This window comes from Vulpes lagopus, chromosome 5 (genome assembly GCF_018345385.1).
Source record: "Vulpes lagopus strain Blue_001 chromosome 5, ASM1834538v1, whole genome shotgun sequence".
Classification (NCBI taxonomy): domain Eukaryota; kingdom Metazoa; phylum Chordata; class Mammalia; order Carnivora; family Canidae; genus Vulpes; species Vulpes lagopus.
In genome coordinates this window covers 97,310,041-97,333,470 of record NC_054828.1, presented here as the reverse complement: position 1 = coordinate 97,333,470, position 23,430 = coordinate 97,310,041, and the positions used below count along the sequence as shown (strand labels likewise).

General features: G+C 40.6%; 1 protein-coding gene across 4 annotated transcripts in view; it reads right to left on the bottom strand.

Moving 5' to 3' along the window:
- Positions 1 to 10,855: 10,855 nt before the first annotated feature.
- ZC3H8 (zinc finger CCCH-type containing 8) overlaps positions 10,856 to 23,430 on the bottom strand; it is a 28,661-nt gene continuing 16,086 nt past the window's right edge. The window contains exon 9 of one of the 4 annotated variants that reach the window (XM_041757277.1): positions 10,856 to 11,421. The gene's annotated coding sequence lies outside the window, so the exon portion shown is untranslated. The other 3 variants (XM_041757273.1, XM_041757276.1, XM_041757275.1) reach the window with 3 other exon arrangements.

The following is a 23,430-nucleotide window of genomic DNA, read 5'->3' as shown; positions in this document are numbered from 1 at the left end:
AATCCTCAGAATAACAATGCCCAAACTGCCATAAAAATAGTTACTAAAAACAGTTAAAATTTTCTTTTGCAATTCTTTTTGTCCTTAGGGTTTTGCCATTAGGGATGTCCCATCAAATTACTATTTTAAAATAACTTAGAATAGTGGTTATGTTTCAAACTTAAATCAGGTATGGTTACTTTATTTTGCTTAAAATTTTAGATTGCTTTTTTTTTTAATTTTTTTATAATTATGTAAACTATTTACATGGCTCCAAAGTCAAATCCACAAAATGAGCTACTTTCAGAGAAATCTGTATTGTGACCCAGTCCCCTCCCCCTCCTTCTGCCTTAGATAATATTTTTTCGATTTATTCTTCTATTAAAAAAATATATATATCTATATAGACAAATGATAAATGATAGCACAGTATTTCACACTTTCCTTGGTCTTGCTTTCTTTTCCCCATAACAATATACTGAATATCATTCCATAGAACAAGATAGAATGTTCTCCTATTAAATGCTCCATTATGAGGTCATACATACCATTGTTTATTCAACCAGTCACCCTTGATTGACATTTGGGTTGTTTCCAATCCTTTGCTATTAAACGTATTGCAGCAATATGCATTTGTCTTCTTGTATTTTTGCCTTTTTACCTGAGGTCAATTTTTCCTCTATAAGAATTACACTTCCTGTCTGCAACAGTGTATGGGAGTTCCTATTCCTGAGTCAAAGAAGGCCCCAGTGGTGTCCCTAATTCTCATTACTGCACACATACCAGACCCTCCTTTGGAAGGACATAGAAGACTGAATGTAGGGCTATTCTACAACTACTCCACCTGCCTGTCCAAGACTTCTAGCAGTCAACAGTCACCAGAAAGATAAGAGACCAGCCAACTGGATTGCAGACTCATGACAGATGGAAAGTTAGCTAAGTTTTTGGATAACTTTTAAAAGTCAGGCTTTTAAGACGTAGCACCCCCAACAGTAGCCACCACCCCCCCGCCAAAAAAAAGGGGGAAATGAGCCTAGAACAAATATGACTGCAGAGACATAGTAAACTTGATGGGTTTACTGGAAATCTGAGCATGTGTCCCAAGGACAGACGTGAAGAAGCAGACTTGAATGGGTTACCTGCCACCAGCCACTGCCTCAGCTTTTTCCACACCCACACTGCAGGGATGGGAAGATGGACTGTCATGACTTTTACCTTGTACATATGAAAATCTACAGGTATTTATAAGGTCCATAAATATTCCTGAATGTCTACTCTGTTGCAGGCACTATTTTAGTTGCCTAGGATACAGCAGTTGACAAGATTGACAGAGATCCTGACCTCATGGAGCTTATGTTTCAGCAAGTGAGATGATAATACACATGAGATCAAGAAAAGTACATAATTTCAAAGAGGGATGAGTGCTATGAAAATGAAAGCAGCACAAGAGGGTGTCAGCGTATAGTAAATGCACGCACTAATCCACGCAGACAGATCATCTAGGAAGCCTAGATGTTGCAAACACTGTAATCGTGTGTGGTGACAGGGAGATCTGACCTCTCAGTGTTTGGAAATATGACCCAAAATCTCTAGTGTTTGAATGAAGGAGTGATGTAAAGCAAGGCCTAGAATGACCACATTGGCTTATGGGCACGAAGGAAAGCCATCCATATACACAGAGAACAATGATGTTGACATGGAAAGAGGAAGCAAGACCATGGGGACTTGCAAGGGGAGCCTAATTTTGTATTTTGGTCATTACTGCTGTATAGCATATCCCATTATAGTATTATACTCTTGGATTCTGTGGGTCAGGAATTCAGACAGAGCAGAGTTTGTATTTGCCTCCACACTGTTGGCACCTCCCTCAGCTAGGAGGACCCCAGGGCCGGGGCTGCAGTTACCTGAGGGTCACTGACTCACTCACATGTCTGACCTGGGCTGGGAAACTTGAAGACTGGGACTGTTTCTCTGCTTCTTGGATGTATCTGTCCTCCCTACTCAAGCCACCAAATGCCATCAGAGGAAGTTTGTTTCTCACCCCTCGCCAAGTCCTCCCACGGGTTGATAGATGTTACAGGTTCCTTCATTCCCGCCTTTGGCCAGGACAGTAGAGGGTGGCGGACTGGGTTGCAGCTTGGATGCTGGAGATAAGAACACTGCCCTCTGTGTGTGTGGGGAGGGGGAGGGGGGCGGGGGGGGGGGGCGGACAACCCTTTCTCACTCCAGTGCTGATTTTAGGTTACAGATGTATCGCTGAGATTACCTGGCCATGTGGGAATTCAACACATTCCATGTTCAATTATAATTGTGGTATCTCCCCAAAGGCAGCTGGATCCTAGAATGTAACCCCAAATCCCGAGAGTCCTGAATGGTCTGGCCCCTGCTGACCTCTGGGACCACTGCTCATGAAGTTCCCAAATGCACTGCCTCCTTTCTGCCCTTTGACTCTGCCAAGCTCATTCCTGCCTCAGGGCCTTTTGGCTTTGCTGCTTCCTCCCTGCAGTGCTCCTCGCTTAGCCCTCACTGGGTGTAGCTCAGACATCCCTTCCTCTTGAGGGGCCGTTCCAGCTGCCCTTGCTAATGCTGCTCACCCTCTGTAGTCCCTCTGGATTGCTTTCCTCTGCTGCTTTTTCTTATTTAAAAGCATTTTTCACTATCTGAAATAATTGTTTTTGTTACCTGGCTTTTTTTCTGTCTCTCCCCATAGCACAGACCCTTTTGGTTGCCCATTCAAGATCCATTTTCCTTTTCTACCTTCTGAAAGAAGCCTGTTTTGTTCAGGCCACCTTCTCTCGTTGATGTGGGCTAAATTCTGTTGCCCACACCCCAAAATACTATGTTGAAATCCTAAACCCTAGTACTTCCAAATGGGACTGTATTTTGAGACAGGGTCTTTAAAGAGATGATTCAGTTAAAATGAGGTGATGAGGGTGGTCACTGACCCAGTATGACTGGTGTCTTTATAAAAAGAAATAAGGAAAGAGATACACACAGAGGGAAGACCATATGAGGATAGAGGGAAGAGAAGATAGACATCCACATGTCAAGGAGCAAGGCTTCGGAAGAAACCAACCTTGCTGACACCTTGATCTCAGACTTCTAGCCTCCAGAACTGTGAGAAAATCATGTTGTCATATCGCCTGGCCTTCGGTACTGTTATGGCAGACCTAGCCAACAAATACACCACTTATTCCAGCCTGTGTCTTAGGGGAAGGGGACCACCACACCCCACTCCCCTCTAGGCTCCAAGGCAACACAGTGCATCACCCTTGACAGATGAGTATCTGATACCCAGACTGGAGCCAGCCATGCAGGGCATTGCCCAGGTGAGTGCTGTGTCCCACGGAGTGTCCCAGGCAGAGTGAAGGGAATGGGGCTTTCTTAAAATGTGGTTGGAAAGGTCTCTTTCTTTTCCACTGGATGGAAGGAAATGTCATCACATTTTAAGTGGGAAGCTTCTCTCAATGAGAGAAGAGAGTTTAAGGAAAAAGATTCCTGGCTGAAAGCAGAGCCAAGGGAACCCAGTTAAAGATGTCCGAAGCTTTCCCACCTGTGGACTTCCTGTTATATGAGATAACGTGGTTGTGGTGTAAGTGGGCTGGAGATGGAGTTCTTGGTGTTTGAAGCCCAATACAGCCTGGATCTAACTGGCTTGACTCCTGGCTCCATGAGAGCAGGCAACTTTTCTGCATGCCTGCTACCGCAGCCCCAGCCTCTGCCTGCTAACAGAAGGTGCTCAATACTTGTTCATCAACTGATGACTGAAAAGCCTTTCATCATGAGGACTGATGTGAATACATTAAGGGGGGCCACCCATGGCTGCTATAAACAACCTGGCTTTAATTCAGTTTGGAAAGAGGAGGGCTGGGACAGTCGATTGGGAAGGGAATATTAGAAAGAGGAACAGGAAGGAAACAGGGGTGAGGGCCTCTTATAGATGGAAATTCTTAATGGCAGGCACTGGTGAATTCGGGGAGACCTTTCCTATTCTCCTGTCTCTGGAGTCGTGGTAGGCCTTCCCCTATGGCTGGGGGTGGGACCTGTCCTGGCTAAGAGGGGGTGCACGTCTCTTTAGGGCCAAAGACTGAGCTGGGCCAATGGAACCCCTGAGTTCTCTAGCCTCCAGCATGGCGACTGGCCCCACTCACATGGAGACTGCCCTTTCAGCTCAGGTGCCTGATGCAATGAACTGCTGGCCTACAGCATGAACAGCATGAGCATAATGTCATCCTTGTGGTTTTAAGCCATGGAGATTTTTAGGATTGTCACCCCAACATAACTATCCTTACTGCTTCAGGGCAGAAAGGGAAAAAATAAATGAGAGAGAATCCCTCCATCACTGGATGATGAGATTATGCTGTGGACTCAGAATGGAGTAAATGTGACTCCTTCTACCTGCTTTACAACAAACAGACATGCACATGACTTATATCTTAAATTGCAAAACTGGGCTAGAATGGTATGTCTCAAAGGTTGAGGTAGGCTTCCCAGCACCACAGAAGAGTATTGGGAGGTTGTAGAGGCCAAACCCCAGCCCTGCCCCCAAACTCCTACCTTGGAGAACAGGCTTTGTGTTGTTGGTTGAACTGTGTCCTCCTGTGTTATGTGAACATAACTGTGAAAAGTTATGTTCAGTCTAACAATGTGTCCTCCTGTGTTATGTGAACATAACTGTGAAAAATTATGTTCAGTCTAACACCTCGTACTTGTGAATGTGACCTTGCTTGGAAATAGGGTTTTCACAGATATAAGCAATTAAATGAAAATGAGGGTGGACCATAGCCCAATGACTGGTATCCTTAGAAGAGAAGACAGATGCAGAGATTGGATTTACGCTGTCATAGCTAAGAAGTGCCAAGGATTGCCAGTTATCACCAGAAGCTAGGAAGAGGCAGGGCAAGATCCTGCCTTAGAACCCTCAGTGTGAAAAGTTATGTTCAGTCTAACAATGTGTCCTCCTGTGTTATGTGAACATAACTGTGAAAAGTTATGTTCAGTCTAACAATGTGTCCTCCTGTGTTATGTGAACATAACTGTGAAAAGTTATGTTCAGTCTAACAATGTGTCCTCCTGTGTTATGTGAACATAACTGTGAAAAGTTATGTTCAGTCTAACAATGTGTCCTCCTGTGTTATGTGAACATAACTGTGAAAAGTTATGTTCAGTCTAACAATGTGTCCTCCTGTGTTATGTGAACATAACTGTGAAAAGTTATGTTCAGTCTAACAATGTGTCCTCCTGTGTTATGTGAACATAACTGTGAAAAGTTATGTTCAGTCTAACAATGTGTCCTCCTGTGTTATGTGAACATAACTGTGAAAAGTTATGTTCAGTCTAACAATGTGTCCTCCTGTGTTATGTGAACATAACTGTGAAAAGTTATGTTCAGTCTAACAATGTGTCCTCCTGTGTTATGTGAACATAACTAAATTTAGAGTCCCAGAAGAAGGCCATTTGCAGGGGTTCCCTGGGTGGCGCAGCGGTTTAGCGCCTGCCTTTGGTCCAGGGCATGATTCTGGAGACCCGGGATCGAATCCCACGTCGGGCTTCCGGTGCATGGAGCCTGCTTCTCCCTCTGCCTGTGTCTCTGCCTTTCTCTCTCTCTCTCTCTCTCTCTGAGACTATCATAAATAAATAAATAAAAATACCTTAAAAAAAAAAAAAGAAGGCCATTTGCAATGAGTACAAAGTCACATTGGGGACATTTCAGAGGCTGATTTTCAAACATGGTGTCCTTCTTTTCTTTTTTTGAAAGAGAAATTGGCTAATGTTATAACTAGTAATGATAGAATTCTATTTCTTTCCATAGTACCAGCTGAAACAAAGGGCTCAATCAGCATATTTCATAAAGGGAGTCATTGAGTCCAGGAACATAACTGTGAAAAGTTATGTTCAGTCTAACAATGTGTCCTCCTGTGTTATGTGAACATAACTGTGAAAAGTTATGTTCAGTCTAACAATGTGTCCTCCTGTGTTATGTGAACATAACTGTGAAAAGTTATGTTCAGTCTAACAATGTGTCCTCCTGTGTTATGTGAACATAACTGTGAAAAGTTATGTTCAGTCTAACAATGTGTCCTCCTGTGTTATGTGAACATAACTGTGAAAAGTTATGTTCAGTCTAACAATGTGTCCTCCTGTGTTATGTGAACATAACTGTGAAAAGTTATGTTCAGTCTAACAATGTGTCCTCCTGTGTTATGTGAACATAACTGTGAAAAGTTATGTTCAGTCTAACAATGTGTCCTCCTGTGTTATGTGAACATAACTGTGAAAAGTTATGTTCAGTCTAACAATGTGTCCTCCTGTGTTATGTGAACATAACTGTGAAAAGTTATGTTCAGTCTAACAATGTGTCCTCCTGTGTTATTGAACTCGGACCCTGACATGGGGCTCAATCCCAGGACCCTGAGATCATGACCTGAGCCGAAATCCAGTCAGATGTTTAACCAACTAAGCCACCCAGGCGCCCCACTCTTCCTCTTATACAAACAGAAGATACAATTTGTAATCTAGATCAAAAGTGAGGCGAAACATACACAGATGGGAATTCCACAGAAACTCCTCCAAGGCCAGGCAGAGCCTTCCCAAACCTGAGACATCTCCCTGGCAGTCTCCGCCGGCACCACTGCACACAGCTCCCCCTCTTACTGTTGGCAGGGGATGCAGTGGTCAGATCGGCAAGACTGCCTAGCATTCCCTCTCATGGCTCTCTTTTGCCACACTCTCCCCTTGATAAAAAGTGAAAAACTGGAAGGCTGGGTGGTTCAGTGGTTGAGCATTTGCCGTTGGCTCAGGTCGTGATCCTGGGGAGCTGGGATTGAATCGTGCATCAGGTTTCCCAACAGGTTTCCCAACAGGGAGCCTGCTTCTCCCTCTCCCTATGTCCCTGCCTCTCTCTGTGTGTCTCTCATGAATAAAATCTTAAAAAAAAAAAAAAAAAAAGGTGAAAAACTGCTCTGCTGCCAGCCAGGCTGTGGCAACCAGGGAATTCCCAACCAGGGAATTGAAACAGAACCACAACTTGATAAAATGCAGTGCTCTAGGACTTACACAAGCCATAAACTGCACCCCTTCATAGCATGCATGTCACAAAGCATCCAAGTATAAACTCCTAACACCTGCTCACTCACAGACAAGACCAGTGACTCTGCCAGCAGCTCTCTAGTTGACAAAATCTGACCCATCCCTGCCAAGACTATCCCATGACTTACTCTAGCCTCAAGAACTCAAATCATTTTTCCTTTAACTCTCTCCTATTGAGAGGGCCCCCAGCCCCCTGAAATGCAAGCTTTCTCTCACTACAGTAAATAATAAACCTGTCCTAGTTGACTCCAAGTGGGTCCCAGGTGGTCTTAGACCAATGAGCATCAATTTCCAATGTGGGCAACCAGCAGACTCCACCCACAGTCCCTGGATCCACTGGTGTGCAGAGCTCAACCATGAGTGTGTACCATATAATTGGGGACAACACTGGTTAAGAGTCCTGAGTCTGCAAATGAGAAAGGGGACTGGGTAGCATTTAGGTAAATTGCAAAGCCTCAAAGGCCTGTCACATGTTATGTGAATGTCACATACAGACCTTCCGTGAATTATGATGGCTAAGCCCATTCTAAGTTGAAAATATCATGAGTCAAAAGTGCATCTAATACATCTAACCTACTGAACATAGCGTACCTTACACATGCTCAGGACACTTTAGCCCCTGCTCATGTGCTGTCTTAAAAAAAAAAAATTGGGGGGGGGGCTCGGGACCCCTCCCTCTTTGGGAGCTTTGTACTATTACTCAGTAATCTTTACAAAATTCAATAAAAATAAAAAATAAGGGGCAGCCCTGGTGGCCCAGTGGTTTAGCGCCGCCTTCAGCCCAGGGTGTGATCCTGGAGACCCTGGATGGAGTCCCACGTTAGGCTCTCTGCATGGAACCTGCTTCTCCCTCTGCCTGTGTCTCTGCCTCTCTCTCTCTGTCTCTCATGACTAAATAAAATCTTAAAAAAAATAAATTTTGATAATGATTTAATGAATACTGAATGAGGGTCTTCTATGCACCTGATCCTTGCAGGGAATCCAGCCGTGAATAAGACAGAGACATTGAATGCTCTTGTGTTGCTTCCAGAATATCAGGGAGGACAACTGAGGACAAGGAGTGCCAGGGCTGCTGAGCCCAGAAAGGGTGGAGGATGAAGGGCGCCATGCCTGGTATACCTTAAAGCTGGGCCCTGATGACAGAGATGTGGGCCAGGCCTCAGGGGAGAGCAGGCCAACAAGAGGAATAACACCTGCAGGCATGCCTGACGTCCAGCACCCCTATTTTCCAATACAGGGATTTGACCTGGGGGCTGAACAAGAAGCCTTGCTGATTGGAGGGTGGGCCCAGGAGCCTGTTTCACAATCCTTCATGCAGCTCCCATACCATGGCCTAGTCACAGCTATGGTATTCTGAGATTTAACAAAACAGAGGCCATGGGCACAAACAGTGTCTCTCCTTTTGGTATAGGGCACCCTCTTCTCTGTCTTGCCTTTTGGCCCCTAGATGGGGCAAGGGGGATTACAAACCCCATTTAAAAAGTCAGAGTCATTCTTCATGTCACCCCCACCCCCACCCCGTACAGATTTAGTTGGAGGTGCATCCCAAAGAACACAGCCCTGCAGAACTGCTGGCAGGCCAGAGTGGCAGGGGCCAGGGGAGGCCAGGCGGGTTTCTGTTTCCGGAGTGGCTGCGCACATCATCTCCCCAGCTTGGGGAGAACATAGAACCCTTCACAGCAGCACAAGGACAGGCATTCAGGCTCTGAGACAATCAGGAATTCACTGGGACCAGGTTTTCCTTCTTCATGGACTGAAATGACTGTTTTATGTGCATTTGGCTGAAATAAGGAGCATTTCTGTTGATTCCGGGTTCACCTAACAGAGTTCAGCTACACATGGAAGTTTAAATTGGCTTGCAATCTGCCAGCATACAGAAAGCTGAAAAGAGCTGGTGTGTCAGCAGATATGGGGCTGAATCACAAATTTGTTCAGGAAGTCCAAGATTAAAGTCTAGTTTATATTATTATGTAACAAATATACCTGCCAAACAACACATGGAGGCAAATAAATTTGAAGTATTTTTGCATAGGACTCAGCTAGGATATAAAATTTATATTTATCTAAGACTTACTTATGTGAATGGTAAATAAGACCACTTCTGCGGAACTCCTAAAAAAGGTAGTTAAAAATTTGGAACATGAGTGAAGGTCCTAAAAACTCAGGAACAAGGAGTATCCTGCCAGAAAGATGAGTCCCTGGATGGCAAGGCAGGAAAAGGGGGAATTCTGAAATAAAAAGAGTAGAAACTGGCACACGTTCAGTCTTCATACCAGTCACAAATATTTCTAAAGCGCAGATAAGAGGGGGGAGAAAAGGTATTATGATGTCAAACAATACTTAAAAGTGAACCAGGGTTTCTACTTCCAGAATGGCAAACTAAGGATCTCTAAAAATCCACCATTCCATATAAGGCACAAGAGAAATGGCAAAAAGTCAAAACCAATTTTTTTCAGAATTCTGGAAATTAAAGGCTTACAACAGAGAATGTACTCAAGAAAAACAGCTGAATCTTGGTAAAATGCCTTGTGGCAATGACTTGCCCTAAGCTCATTCTCTCCCCAGCTCCACAGAAGCCTTGAAGATTAACAGCCCCACAACTACAGTAACTGTGAAAACCAGAACCCTAACCCTAGTGATCACCAGAGAGGGTAGGACAGATTCGGAGCTCCTCAGAAGCCCCATTCCCCCCAGGCTGTCACTTTTTGAAGTGTGTGACAGTTTACACTATATTCTCAGGGCCTGTCTTCATCTGACCAGACTCAATAGCACTAAGCATACCCAGCACCTACATCTTGGATTATAATTAATATTCCCAGTTAGAAGGAATCTGAGCTCCTCAGAGGCCTGGGGTGGGAATATACAAAATGAGCCCGAACACCGGTCCTTAGTTCATTCAGGTGATTGGCACTTCTTCCACATTATTTGAGGGTTGTCCTCGGCTCTAGACACAAGGCCCTGTCACAACATGGCAACTTATTTCTTCAAGGCCAGTGGGAGAAGCTTCATTCTAAACTCTGGAGCAAGTCTCTTTTAAGGGTTCATACAATTATAGCTTAGGCCCACTTGAGATCATCTCCCCTTTGATTAAACTCCAAACCGACTGATTTAAGACCTCAATTACATCAGAAGTAAAACCACTTCATCTCTGACACATAATGTAAAATAATCATGGGAGTGAAATCCATCATAGAGTAATACCTATGGAGGAAGTGGTTAAACAGGTCGTGTACACCAGGGGCAAAGTATCTCGGGAGCCATCTTAGAGTTCTGCCAACCACAAAGAGAGCAGGGGAAGTTGGGAGACAGAGAGCCAGCCACTCTGCTTCATTTAAGAAACCTTTTTATGTTTTCATAATTTATTAATCCAAAATAAATTTCAGAAGTTTATTTTATATTAAATTTTTGACTATATACATATATAAGTTCAATTACAAAATTACATTCAAATCTAAATGTCACTAACTTCTTGGCAAGATCTACCCTTTATTATGTACCAGTAAGAAAAAATAACCTGCTGAGTAAAATGTGATATTCCATTAACTGTAAAATTCCAAATGCATAGATGTTAACTATGAAAATAAAGACATATCCCAGAATGACACATAGCAACGAAAAATACGTCTACTATTTTATATATATATATATATATTTTTTTTAATTTATGATAGTCACAGAGAGAGAGAGAGAGGGGCAGAGACACAGGCAGAGGGAGAAGCAGGCTCCATGCACCGGGAGCCCGATGTGGGATTCGATCCCGGGTCTCCAGGATCGCGCCCTGGGCCAAAGACAGGCGCCAAACCGCTGCGCCACCCAGGGATCCCTATTTTATATTATTTTTAAATAATGTGAAAAGTGTTACAAATTTCACAGGAATCGACGCCACTTTGAGGTGAGTTGGGCATCTTATCCCTCCTGACCTAACATGTACATTTCCTCCTTTAAATATATTTATTCCTTCCCAGTTTCTGTTCCATGCTGGGAGGGAACACAGCCCTGCCCACTGTCACGTTTCCTCCTCTCTCACACCTGTTTCTTACTCTGTATTGTCCACAGGAGCAGAGATCGAAAACAGTCTTCGGTGAAGAAGGTGGTCAGGAGAGAAATGTGAACTTTTGCAGACAAATGGAGGTTTGATTCTTGGCTCACATTTACTAGCTTGCCTTTGGCTGTAGGTAACAGGGAACTCAAATCAAAATGGTTTAAAGAGTAAAGAAAATAGGTTATTCATGTGGTATAACAAAATCTGTAGGTTGATATCTTGCAAGGCTGGTGAAGTCCATGGCTCAGTTGTCATCAAGGACCCAGCTTCTTCCCAACTTCTCTGTCACTTTGGCTGGTTAGCTAGTTCCCCTTGAGGTCATAAGACAGCAACCTCAGTTCTTGGTGTCATATTTAGACATGGCAATGTCTAACCTCCTGTGTATCTTAAGAGATGTTAACTCTCCCAGAAGTGTACCAGAGGACATGTATTTATAGTTCAAGCCCAAACCAGCTATTGGCAAGAATGGCACTTCCTAGTTGTTGAGACCAGTGGTTTTCAACCTTGGCTATGCTTTAGAATCACCTGGGATCTACCAAAAATCTCATGTCCACACCCCAGGCTTCCCTGTACTCTGCCCTCTGCCAAAAAAAAATCAAGGGTTTCTGGGAGTAGGCTCCAGGCATCACTGTTTAAGTTTCTCTTTAGAAAGATTAAAATGTGAAGCCAAGGTTGAGAACCACAACTTTAGATCCTTGTTGATACAACCCTAAGGGTTGAAGCCAGAGCCCACCATCTACAAAGCACAGATGGTATTATGGAGGAAAGAAGGACACATAAGCAAAACTGAAATTCTGTTAAGAAAGGGAGAAAACGTGTAATGGTATGCAACTAAGTATATAAGCTATGGAGACTCAGGGCAGGTAACGTCTTCTTACAAACATGGTTTTCTTATCTGTAAATAGCAATAGCAATCACTATTGCTATAATACTCCCTATTACAGGACTGTAACAGGTATTGAAAAGGATTTCCTATGTATGATCCTAGCATTCAGCAGGTGTTTAACCTGAGATATTCTGATCTCACTAAATCCCAAATGTGGCATTTGTGCTTCTAATTGGCAGTATGAACCCCATATTCCTCAGGCCAGATCATCATATCATAGTATTTTGACCTCAACAAGCAATAGCTCAGAAGAAATCTTTGAAAGTAACCCTCCAATGGTTATGCTTATCAAACAGACATGCATCACTGCATGATGGTTATCAAAACCAGTCAGTGAATTGACACACTTGTGCTGGTAGTCAAGAAGCCTATTAAGACAAAGGACAAGTCATTTAACATCTCTGGGGCTGAATTCCTTAAGTTCTACAACCAGATCAAGGTGAAACACTAAAAGACTGTACACTCGACTTCTATTATCTTACCAACTGAAAAAAAAAAATGAGTTTTGTTGTCTTGTGGCTTTTAGTAACTGACCACAAAAAAAGTTATAGGAAACCTGTCACACAGAATCTTAGAAATTACAACTATGTTCATTCTACTCATGAAGTAGACCCACGTAAGAACTGTTTGCATGAATTATTAGGAGAGGTGAGGTTTTACATCCCACCTCCGTTCTGATAATGAGAGGTTAGATAGCCAGTTTGTCATTTTTGTTTTGGCTCTAAAAAAAAGCAGAGAGGTTAGATAGCCAGTTTGTCATTTTTGTTTTGGCTCTAAAAAAAAGCAGAGCTAAATTTAACATAGCCAAGATCACTGTGCTGGCTAAATGATGCAGAAATCCACGTACAGACTTTCCTATCACAACGGTCTTATAGTTCTGGTCCAGAATTTTTTCTGACCAATTATGGTTTTAGTACCCAGGTACCTGCCTGAGCCGCATCAAGGGTCAGGGATATTTACCTCACAGGAGGAAACCAGAAGAGAAGCGAAGAGCACATGACAGCAGGAACTAAATGGGTATAGCTGAGATGGCCATACCATAGGGCACTGAAGACCTGGTGGACAAATGGGTCTTGATTTGAGTACTGCTCGGGGTGGGGACATGGCTGAAGCAGGACACTAGGAAATGGGCTCTAACTGAGGAAAAGAGAGTGAGCTAGAGAGCAGAAAGGTCAGAAAGTGTGAAAGAGGGTGCAATAACCACCCAGATAGAAGACATCCACAGCCTAATGGCAGCTTTAGGTGTGAAGGGGTCTCTCCTCAACTTGATTTAACAGAAGTTAAGAGAGTTCACGAACACAAATATGTTTGCCTCTTTAAAATAGAAGTTGTAAAGGAAGAGGTTTTTTTTTTAACTTCTCTGACTTCTCAGCCCCTCAAACCTCTGATTGGTCTTCTAAGTTTACAAGTGAGATGATGAGTCCTGCCACTTAGAATATAAACTTATTTTTTTCTTATACATGAACTTTATGGGTAAAAATTTATACCTCATCAGTATTAAAGTATATGTGAGATAACATTATAAGGAAATAAACTGTAGACTGTCATAGAAGATTAAATATAAGACTTTTTAAGGTTCATGGAAACAGAAAAAATAGAAGATAAATGTTCTTATTTATTCCCTTTTCTATACCATTGATCCCATTATCCACCTCACAGAGTAATATGGCTTATACAAGAAAGTTAAACAGTATTAAAAAAGCATTGTGCCCACAGATGGTAAGTGTGCACAAGTGTTGCTTATTGCTGACTGATGTTAGCTTACATACAGGTTTGCTATAAAACTGACCTTCTAGAATGGTGAACTATGGGGATCCCTGGGTGGCGCAGCGGTTTGGCGCCTGCCTTTGGCCCAGGGCGCGATCCTGGAGACCCGGGATCAAGTCCCACATCGGGCTCCCAGTGCATGGAGCCTGCTTCTCCCTCTGCCTGTGTCTCTGCCTCTCTCTCTCTCTATCATAAATAAATTAATTAATAATAAAAAAAAATAAAAATAGAATGGTGAGCTATGTATGACAGGATCTGGAAATCCTTTGAGTTCTATGTGATGTTTAAAAGATACAAAGTATCAATTCTACAGGTAATATAATTACTCCTTTGCACAATTTCATTAAATTATTAAAGACCTGGGATCCCTGGGTGGCGCAGCGGTTTGGCGCCTGCCTTTGGCTCAGGGCGCAATCCTGGAGACCCGGGATCGAATCCCACATCGGGCTTCCGGTGCATGAAGCCTGCTTCTCCCTCTGCCTATGTCTCTGCCTCTCTCTCTTTCTCTCTCTGTGACTATCATAAATAAAAATTTTAAAAAAAATTATTAAAGACTTTTTTAACGGATCCTTCTGAAGTATCAACTCAACCTCTCCTCTGTGTCTTCCACCAATAGCAGCTTTTAGTGCACTGTCTTGCCCTCCACCCTAGCCACCACCAGGAAGTGAACCAATCAACCTAGGAGACAGCAATGGGGCATGAAGAGATGCTAAGGGCATCAGGAGTCTATCCTGATTTCTTCCTTTCCTAGGTCTTGTCTGATAAACCTTTGCTTGAAGTACATGCAATTCCCTTTCTTGCTTTGGCAGGACTAGGTTACAAGCAAAATAACTGATTCATATTTTCAAACGGACTTGGCTAAGAATTCACTACCTTTGGTATATACTCTGTGTATACAGCAAGTTAGTGATGCTATTATTTTTCCCAGCAATACAACAATATGATAATGACAGTTTCAGTCTCACAGTATTATTCTAATAATAATTAGTACCACTATATAAAAGTACATATTTAGAACCTCATTAGAACCTCATGGTTGGAGAATTTTGCCTTTGACTATTAAAGATATCATCACACTTCTAAAATTTACACTTTACACAAGTGTACAATCTCACTAGTTTATGAACCAATGAGAAAGATAACCATTTCCATATCTTGACAACAAAAAAGTTAAGAACTCCAAGTGTAGGAATGGTATAGCAAGAGACACTGTTCCATTTTATTTACAATAGTAAGAAATTGGAAGCAACAAGAAAGTGGTTTTCGAAAAAAATATCATAAATCCATAATTTAAGCCATAAAACAAAACTGTGGGCAACCATTAAAAATATGTTGCAAATGTATTTAATGACATGAAAAGATCTAACCATATAGTCATCTACCTATTATCCCAATGTCTTCTTAGAGAAACCTAACAGTTTTCTCTCTTCGATCTCCTAGATCTCTTCATCCTCACTCAGCCTAATCTTGCTTCCTATTTTATTGGCAAAACTCAATCAGAAAAGACTTTTACAATTTACTACCACAACATCTGCCTACCAGCCAGCATCTCTGCCATGTATGCTCCTCTCCTGTTCCACTGGCTGAAACAACTTGGTGAGGACTAATCCCCTCACTTCTACACTAGATTCTGTCCCATCCGCATCATCCATTAAAGAAGATGCACAACATGATAACGACACAAGAGGGCGCTTTAAATGAGGATGCTTGTAAACCACTCCAAGTCTTGAACAGGCGTAGTCATAAGTACTCTTCATCTATATAAAACTACAGAAAAAAACAACAAAAACACATCAGCTAGTGAACATTACCAACTTAGCCACCCCTACTCCCTTCCCTCAAAAAAAACCATGCACCAGCAGAGAACTGTAACACAGAAATCCAAACTGAATTAAATATCTCTGTTTAGGAATATGAAAAAACCACCTGATTTTGAAATTCAAAACCTAAGACAAAAACTGAACCAAAGGGCAGACAAGGGGGGAGGGTGGGGGGTGGGGCTCAGCGGTTTAGTGCCGCCTTCAGCCCAGGGCATGATCCTGGAGACCCGGCATCAAGTCCCACGTCAGGCTCCCTGCATGGAGCCTGCTTCTCCCTCTGCCGGTGTCTCTGCCTCTCTCTCTCCTCTCTCTCTCTCTCTGAATAAATAAAATCTTAAAAAAAAAAAAAAAGCTGAACAAAAGAATACAAGTAATGAAACAAGAGCTGGCTGATCTCAAAAATGATACAAAAAAGAGATCATGTCAAAAATGTAGACTCTAAGACAGGATAGGAGAAATTTTAATGGAAATTTAATAAGAGTTATTGGATAAAAGTGGAAAAGGAGGGACGCCTGGGTAGCTCAGTGGTTGAGCATGTGCCTTTGGCTCAGGTCGTGATAGAGGGGTCCTGGGATCAAATCCCATGTCGGGCTCCCTGCATGGAGCCTGCTTCTCTCTCTATGTCTCTGCCTCTCTCTCTCTCTCTCTCTCTCATGAATAAATAAAATCTTTTTTAAAAAAGTGTTAAAAGAACAGAAAGAATAAAAAGAGGAAGAAAGCAAAATTTATAAAAGAACAAAAAAATGCATCATAGAGGGAAAACATATATTTGTAACATAATTAATGTGGTAACTATAATATAAAATGACAGAAGCTAACCTAAACATTCAGTCATTTCAATAAATGTGAATGGGCTTAATTCACTATCAAAAGTAGGAAAGGATTTTATGTTTGGCTCATAGAACAAATCCCAACTATATACTACACATAAGAAAGGTTAAAACTTAGACAAACTAAAAAAATGAAATGGTGGGCAAATAAATACTAAAAGCAAATGCAATTAAATTTCCAGTTGCAATATAAAATCTGAAACAACAAGAAGGAACTTTTTGTACTGTTATATTAAAACCCATTAATCTATATTATAGGTTGGATGGATGTTTAACTCATGCATAACTTTGTAACATCATGCCTTACTTATTTGGAAAATATTAGCTTATTAATTTATGCACACCTCTCAAATGTTTGAATTGTACATTATTTAAAACACATCTTAAAATATCACCAGTCTTTAATATTACCAACCAATCTTACCAAAAAGTATAGGAGAGCTTTCAAGCATACAGAAGCAGATCAAATGTTCCAAAATTGTAATTTTTTACTCAAAAGCCAGAATTTTATCATTGATAACAAATATTTTCAATTATTTTCCTTGAAGTAATGGGATCACTTCATTCATCTGTGAAAAAATACCTGCCAAACATCCACATCTGAAAAAAACTTTGCTGAGCCCTCAGTTGTTCGAGTACTCATGAAAAAATGCAGCTAATTCAGCTTGTAATTAAGATAATAGTACACAAATGTTTTTCCTTGAGAATACTTTATACATGTTCCCATTTTGCTATAGGTAATATTGACATGACATTTACTCAAGAATTGAGGTTTAACAACATTAATAATTTTAACTTTCATCAAGAATATTCTTTTTTTCTTTAAGATTTTATTTATTCATGAGAGACACACACACACAGAGAGAGAGAGGTAGAGACACAGGCAGAGGGAAAAGCAGGCTCCATGCAGGGAACCCGATGTGGGACTCGATCCTGGGTCTCCAGGATCATGCCCTGGACTGAAGGCGGCGCTACACCGCTGAGCCATCCGGGTTACCCAAGAACATTCTTAAATGAAACTGGCACCAGATACAGATGTTTTCAGAGGTGAATTCTATTTAACTTTCAGAAACCGGACAGTCCCACTAGACAAACTCCTCTAGCGGAAATGCCCCCACTGTTTCCCAATTAAGTATGATGCTCACTTTCTTATTAAAGTATAATATATTTTATCATGTAAAGAAAACATTCATCTACACAGAACTCTACTTCTGAAACTAATAATACACTATATGTTAATTAATTGAATTTAAATTTTAAAAAACCATTCATCTATGTATCTATAATCTATATGTAAAATCTATGACCTGTAAATAGAAAATCTTAAAGCTTCCACAAAAATAGTTAGAATAAATGAATTCAACAGAATAGAAGGATATAAAGTCAACACACAAGAATCAGTTGCATTTCTATATAATAATAATAATAATAAACAATCTGAAAAGGAAGTTAATAAAATAATTCATTACTATACCTCGAAAAGAATAAAATTCTTAGGAGTCAACTTAACCAAGATGGTGAAAGACTTGTACAATAAAAACTACAAAGCATTTCTGAAAGAACATAAAGACATAAATAAATAGAAAGACATCGTATGTTCATGAATTGGAAAGACTTAATATAGTTAAGTCATCAATAGTGCCCAAAGTGATCTACAGCTTCAATGCATTCACTATCAAAGTCACAATGACCTTCTTTACAGAAACAAAAATCCATCTGAAAATTCACATGGAATTTCAATAGGCCCCAAAGAGCCAAATAATTTTGAAAAAGAACAAAGTTGAGGCTTATACTTCTGAACTTCAAAACTGATTACAAACCTACAATAATTAAATGGTATGGTACTGGTATAAAGACAACATATAAGACCAATGAAACAGAGCTCAGAAATAAACCTTTCCATACATAGTCAATAATTTTTCACAAGGATGCCAAAACCATTCAATGGGGAAATGACAGTCCTTTCAAAAATGGGGCTGGCAGGGCAGCCCCGGTGGCACAGCAGTTTAGTGCCGCCTGCAGCCGGGGTGTGATCCTGGAGACCCGGGATCGAGTCCCACATCGGGCTTCCTGCATGGAGCCTGCTTCTTCCTCTGCCTGTGTCTCTGCCTCTCTCTCTCTCTCTCTGAATAAATAAATAAATAAATCTTTAAAAAAGAAAAAAGGGGGCTGGCAAAACTGGATATCCAAATGCAAAAGAATGAAGATGGAATCTTTCCCAAACACCTCATACAAAAATTAACTCAAAATGCATCAGAAACTTAAATTAAGAGAACTATAGGGATCCCTGGGTGGCGCAGCGGTTTGGCGCCTGCCTTTGGCCCAGGGCGCGATCCTGGAGACCCGGGATCGAATCCCACGTCGGGCTCCCGGTGCATGGAGCCTGCTTCTCCCTCTGCCTGTGTCTCTGCCTCTCTCTCTCTCTCTATGACTATCATAAATAAATAAAAATTAAAAAAAAAAATAAAACCATTAAAAAAAAAAGAGTTAGAACTATAAAACTATTAGAAGAAAAGACGGGATACAAGTTTCACAACACTGGGTTCTGCAATGGCTTCTTAAATATGAGACCTAAGGCATAGGCAGCACAAGGAAAAAAAAAAAAAGACAATCTGGACTTCATGCAAATTTTAAAATCTTGTGCATCAAAGGACACTGTCAACAGAATGAAAAGGCAACCTATAGAATGGGAGAAAATACTTGCAAGTCCTATATAAGCGAATAAAATCCAGAATATACAGAGAACACCCTAAAACAACAACAAAACCCTATTCAAAATAGTGCAAAGGACTTGAATAGCCTTTGAATTTCTCTAAAGATGATACACAAATGGCCAATAAGCACTTGAAAAATGTGCAACAACACTAATTATTAGGAAAACACAAATTATAACTATGATGAAATGGCTACCACCTCATACCCATTAGAATGGCTACTATCAAATAAAAAAAGAAAAAGAGGGATCCCTGGGTGGCACAGCGGTTTGGCGCCTGCCTTTGGCCCAGGGCGCGATCCTGGAGACCCGGGATCGAATCCCACGTCGGGCTCCCAGTGCATGGAGCCTGCTTCTCCCTCTGCCTGTGTCTCTGCCTCTCTCTCTCACTGTGTGCCTATCATAAATAAATAAAAAATTGTAAAAAAAAAAAAAAAGAAAGTAACAAGTTTGGTGAGAATGTGGAGAAATTGGAATTCTGTGCATTTCTGGTGGAAATGCAAAATGGTACAGCGACTATGGAAACAATATGGTGGTTCCTTAAAAAATTAAGAACAGAATTATCACTTGGCCGAACAATTTCACTTCTGCATATATACCCAAAAATGAAAGGAGCTTTCAAAAAGATATATGTACATTATGTTCATAATAGCATTATTCACAGTAGTTAAAACATGGAAGCAACCCAAGTAACCATCAACAGATGAATGAGTAAGCAAAATGTGGTAGCTACATATAATGGAGAATTACTCAGCCTGAAAAAGGATGGAAATTCTGATACATGCCACGTAAATGAACCTTGAGGATATTATGTTAAGTGAAATAAGCCAGTCACAAAAAAACAAGTACTCCAGGATTCCACTTACACGAAGTACCTGGAATTATCCAAATCATAGAGACATAAAGGAGAATGGTGGTTGTCAAGGGCTTGGGGGAGGGAAGAAATGGGTAGTTACTGTATAATGGGTTCACAGTTTCAGTTTTGCAAGATGAAAAAGTTCTGAAGATTGGATGCAAAACAAGTGAATATATTTAACTGAACTGAACTGTATGCTTAAAATGGGTACATTATATATAATGTATACTTCAATATAATTGATATTTTTTAAATCTTGTACTATAAGGCCTAGTCAACAATAAAAATAAGAATAAATAAGAACTGCAAAAAGAATAAAAATCACTATATGCAGATATGTCTACAGAAAAATCCAGAAACATTTACTCATTAATTTAACAGAGAAATTAGCAAAGTTGCTAATTCAATTCAGAAAAATCAACTTTGAAAATAGGAGTAAGAATAACATCCAAAATTATTAAGTATTTGAGAAAAAAAAAAATCTAACAAAAATGTGTAGGCCCACTGGGGCAAATGATAACTTTATCAAAAAAACATTTGAAGACTATAGACAACATATTCATGGACTGAAAAACTCACTTTCAAAAAGCTCTCAATTGTTTCCAAACTGATGTACACAGCTAAAGAAATACTATCAAAAAAAGCCCAAAATGGGGATCCCTGGGTGGCTCAGTGGTTTGGCACCTGCCTTCGGCTCAGGGCGTGATCCTGGAGTCCCAGGATCGAGTCCCACATTAGGCTCCCTGCATGGAGCCTGCTTCTCCCTCTGCCTGTGTCTCTGCCTCTCTCATGAATAAATAAATAAAATCTTTAAAAACAAAACAAAACAAGAAAAACCCCAAAGCATTTGTTTTTGTTTTGCTTTGCTGGGGGGGAGAGGGGTTCGGGAAACTGACTCTAAAATCTACACAGGAACAAACTAAACACAGAGTAAGCAAAAGGAAGGAAATTTTATTTTTTTTTTATTTTTATTTTTTTTAGGAAGGAAATTTTAAAAATTGATTAGATATCAATAAAAAAATAGAGAACAATCAATGAAATCAAGTTGGTTCTTTGAAAGATCAACAAAACAGACATTTAGTTACACTGATCAAGAGAAAAAAAGTAGACTTAAAAGTACCAAAATGAGGAACAAAAGGGGGACACATCACTATGATACAGAACTCAAAATTGTTGACACAGAAATCTCTTCTTGATACAGAAATGTTTTTGATATAGAACTCAAAAGGATTATAAAACAATATTATGGATAAATTTATGCCACCAAAGTAGACAACTTAGATGAAATAGCAAAATTAACAGGAAAATACAACTTACCAAAACTGATTCAAGGAAAAAAAAAACAAACAAACCCTGAATAAACCCATTAAAAGGAAAGAAACTGAATCAATATGTAAAATCTTCTGTTAAAAACTCAGACTCAGGTGTCTTCACTGGTAAATTCTACCACATATTTAAAGAAGAAATAATACCAATCCTTCAAAAACTCTTCCAGAAAATAAAGGAAGAAGGAACATCTCTCAATTCACTTGAAGAAGCCAGTACCCTCACAGCAAAGCTAGAAAGAGACATCATAAGAGAAGAAAGCTATATAGGAATAGAATAAAAATCCTTAATAAAATATTAGCAAACCAAATCCAAAAATATTCAAAACAGGTTATTCGCCATAACCAAGTGGGATTTATCTCAAGAATGCAAGACTGGTTTAACATCTGAATATGTCATAATAATGTACTATATCATGTTAATAGGATAAAGGGGGAAAATGATATGAGCATCTTAGTAAATAAGGAAAACACATTTGACAAAATCCAACACCCATCCACAATAAAAGCTCTCAATAAAATAGAAGGGAACTTCCTCAAACCAATGAAGAGCATCTCTGAAAAACCTACAACTAAAATCATACACAATGGTGAAGGGCTGAATGGTTTTTGCCCAATACCAGGAAATGTCAATGATGTGTGCTGTTTCTTCTATGTAACATTGCACAAGAGGTTTTGGCCAGTGAAATCACTCAATCAAAAGAAAGAAAGGCATCCAGTTTAGAAAGGAAGAAGTAAAACCATCTTTATTCTCAGAGAATATATAGAAATTCCTAAGGAACATACATACACACCTACAGAGCTAATAAATGAGTACAGCAAAGTCTCAGGAAACAAGATCAAAACGCAAAAATCAGTTCTATTTCTCTATACCTGAATATATGATCCAAAAATGAAGTTTCAAAAGCATTCCGTTCAGGGCGCCTGGTGGCCCAGTCAGCTAAGCGGCTGCCTTTGGCTCAGGTCATGATCCCAGGGTCCTGGGATCGAGCCCCACATCTGGCTCCCTGCTCAGCAGGGAGCCTGCTACTCCCTCTCCCCGCCTCCAGCTCCTGCTCTCTCTCACTCTCTCTCTCAAATAAATAAATAAAATCTTTAAAAAAATTTTTTTAATTAAAAAATAAAAACCATTCCATTCATCAAGAGCATCAAAGAGGAAAAAATATGTGTAAGTAAACTTAACACAAGAAGTGTAAACAACATACTTGTACACTGAAAACTACAAAACTGAGAGAAACTAAAGATCTAAATAAATTGAGATACATTCCATATTCACAGAACATAGAACATGGCAATTCTCCACATATCAACGCAAATCTCTGTCAAAATCCCAGCACAGGGCAGCCCAGGTGGCTTAGCGGTTTAGCGCTGCCTTCAGCCTAGGGTGTGATCCTGGGGTCCTGGGATCAGGTTCCGTGTCGGGCTGCATGGAGCCTGCTTCTCCCTCTGCCTGTGTTTCTGCCTCTCCCTTTCTCTGTGTCTCTCGTGAATAAATAAATTCTTTAAAAATAAATAAAAGTAAAAAAAAAAAACTTGGTATAAAGCCATAGTAATCACAAGACAGTGTGACAACATATACAGATAAACACATTGAACAAGCAACATATAGAGCATAACATATAAAATACAAGGATAAACATAGAAAGCAACAGAACACAACTGAAAGTCTAGAAATTCTTATATTTATAGACAACTGATTTCTGACAAAGGTGTCTAGATTGTGAGATCAAGCCCTGCACTGGGCTGTACACTGGGTATGGAGACTGCTTGAGATGCTCTTTTCCCTCTCCCCCAACCCCTTTCCCCTGCTTGCTCACTCAGACTCTTTCTCCACCTCATCAAAAAAGAAATGTAATGTTGAGTGAAAATAGCAAGTCACCAATAAATACACAGAATATTTATAAAATCCAAACACGGGGGATCCCTGGGTGGCGCAGCGGTTTGGTGCCTGCCTTTGGCCCAGGGCACGATCCTGGAGACCCAGGATCGAATCCCACGTCGGGCTCCCGGTGCATGGAGCCTGCTTCTCCCTCTGCCTATGTCTCTGCCTCTCTCTCTCTCTCTCTCTCTGTGTGACTATCATAAATAAATTAAAAAATTAAAAAAAAAAATAAAATCCAAAC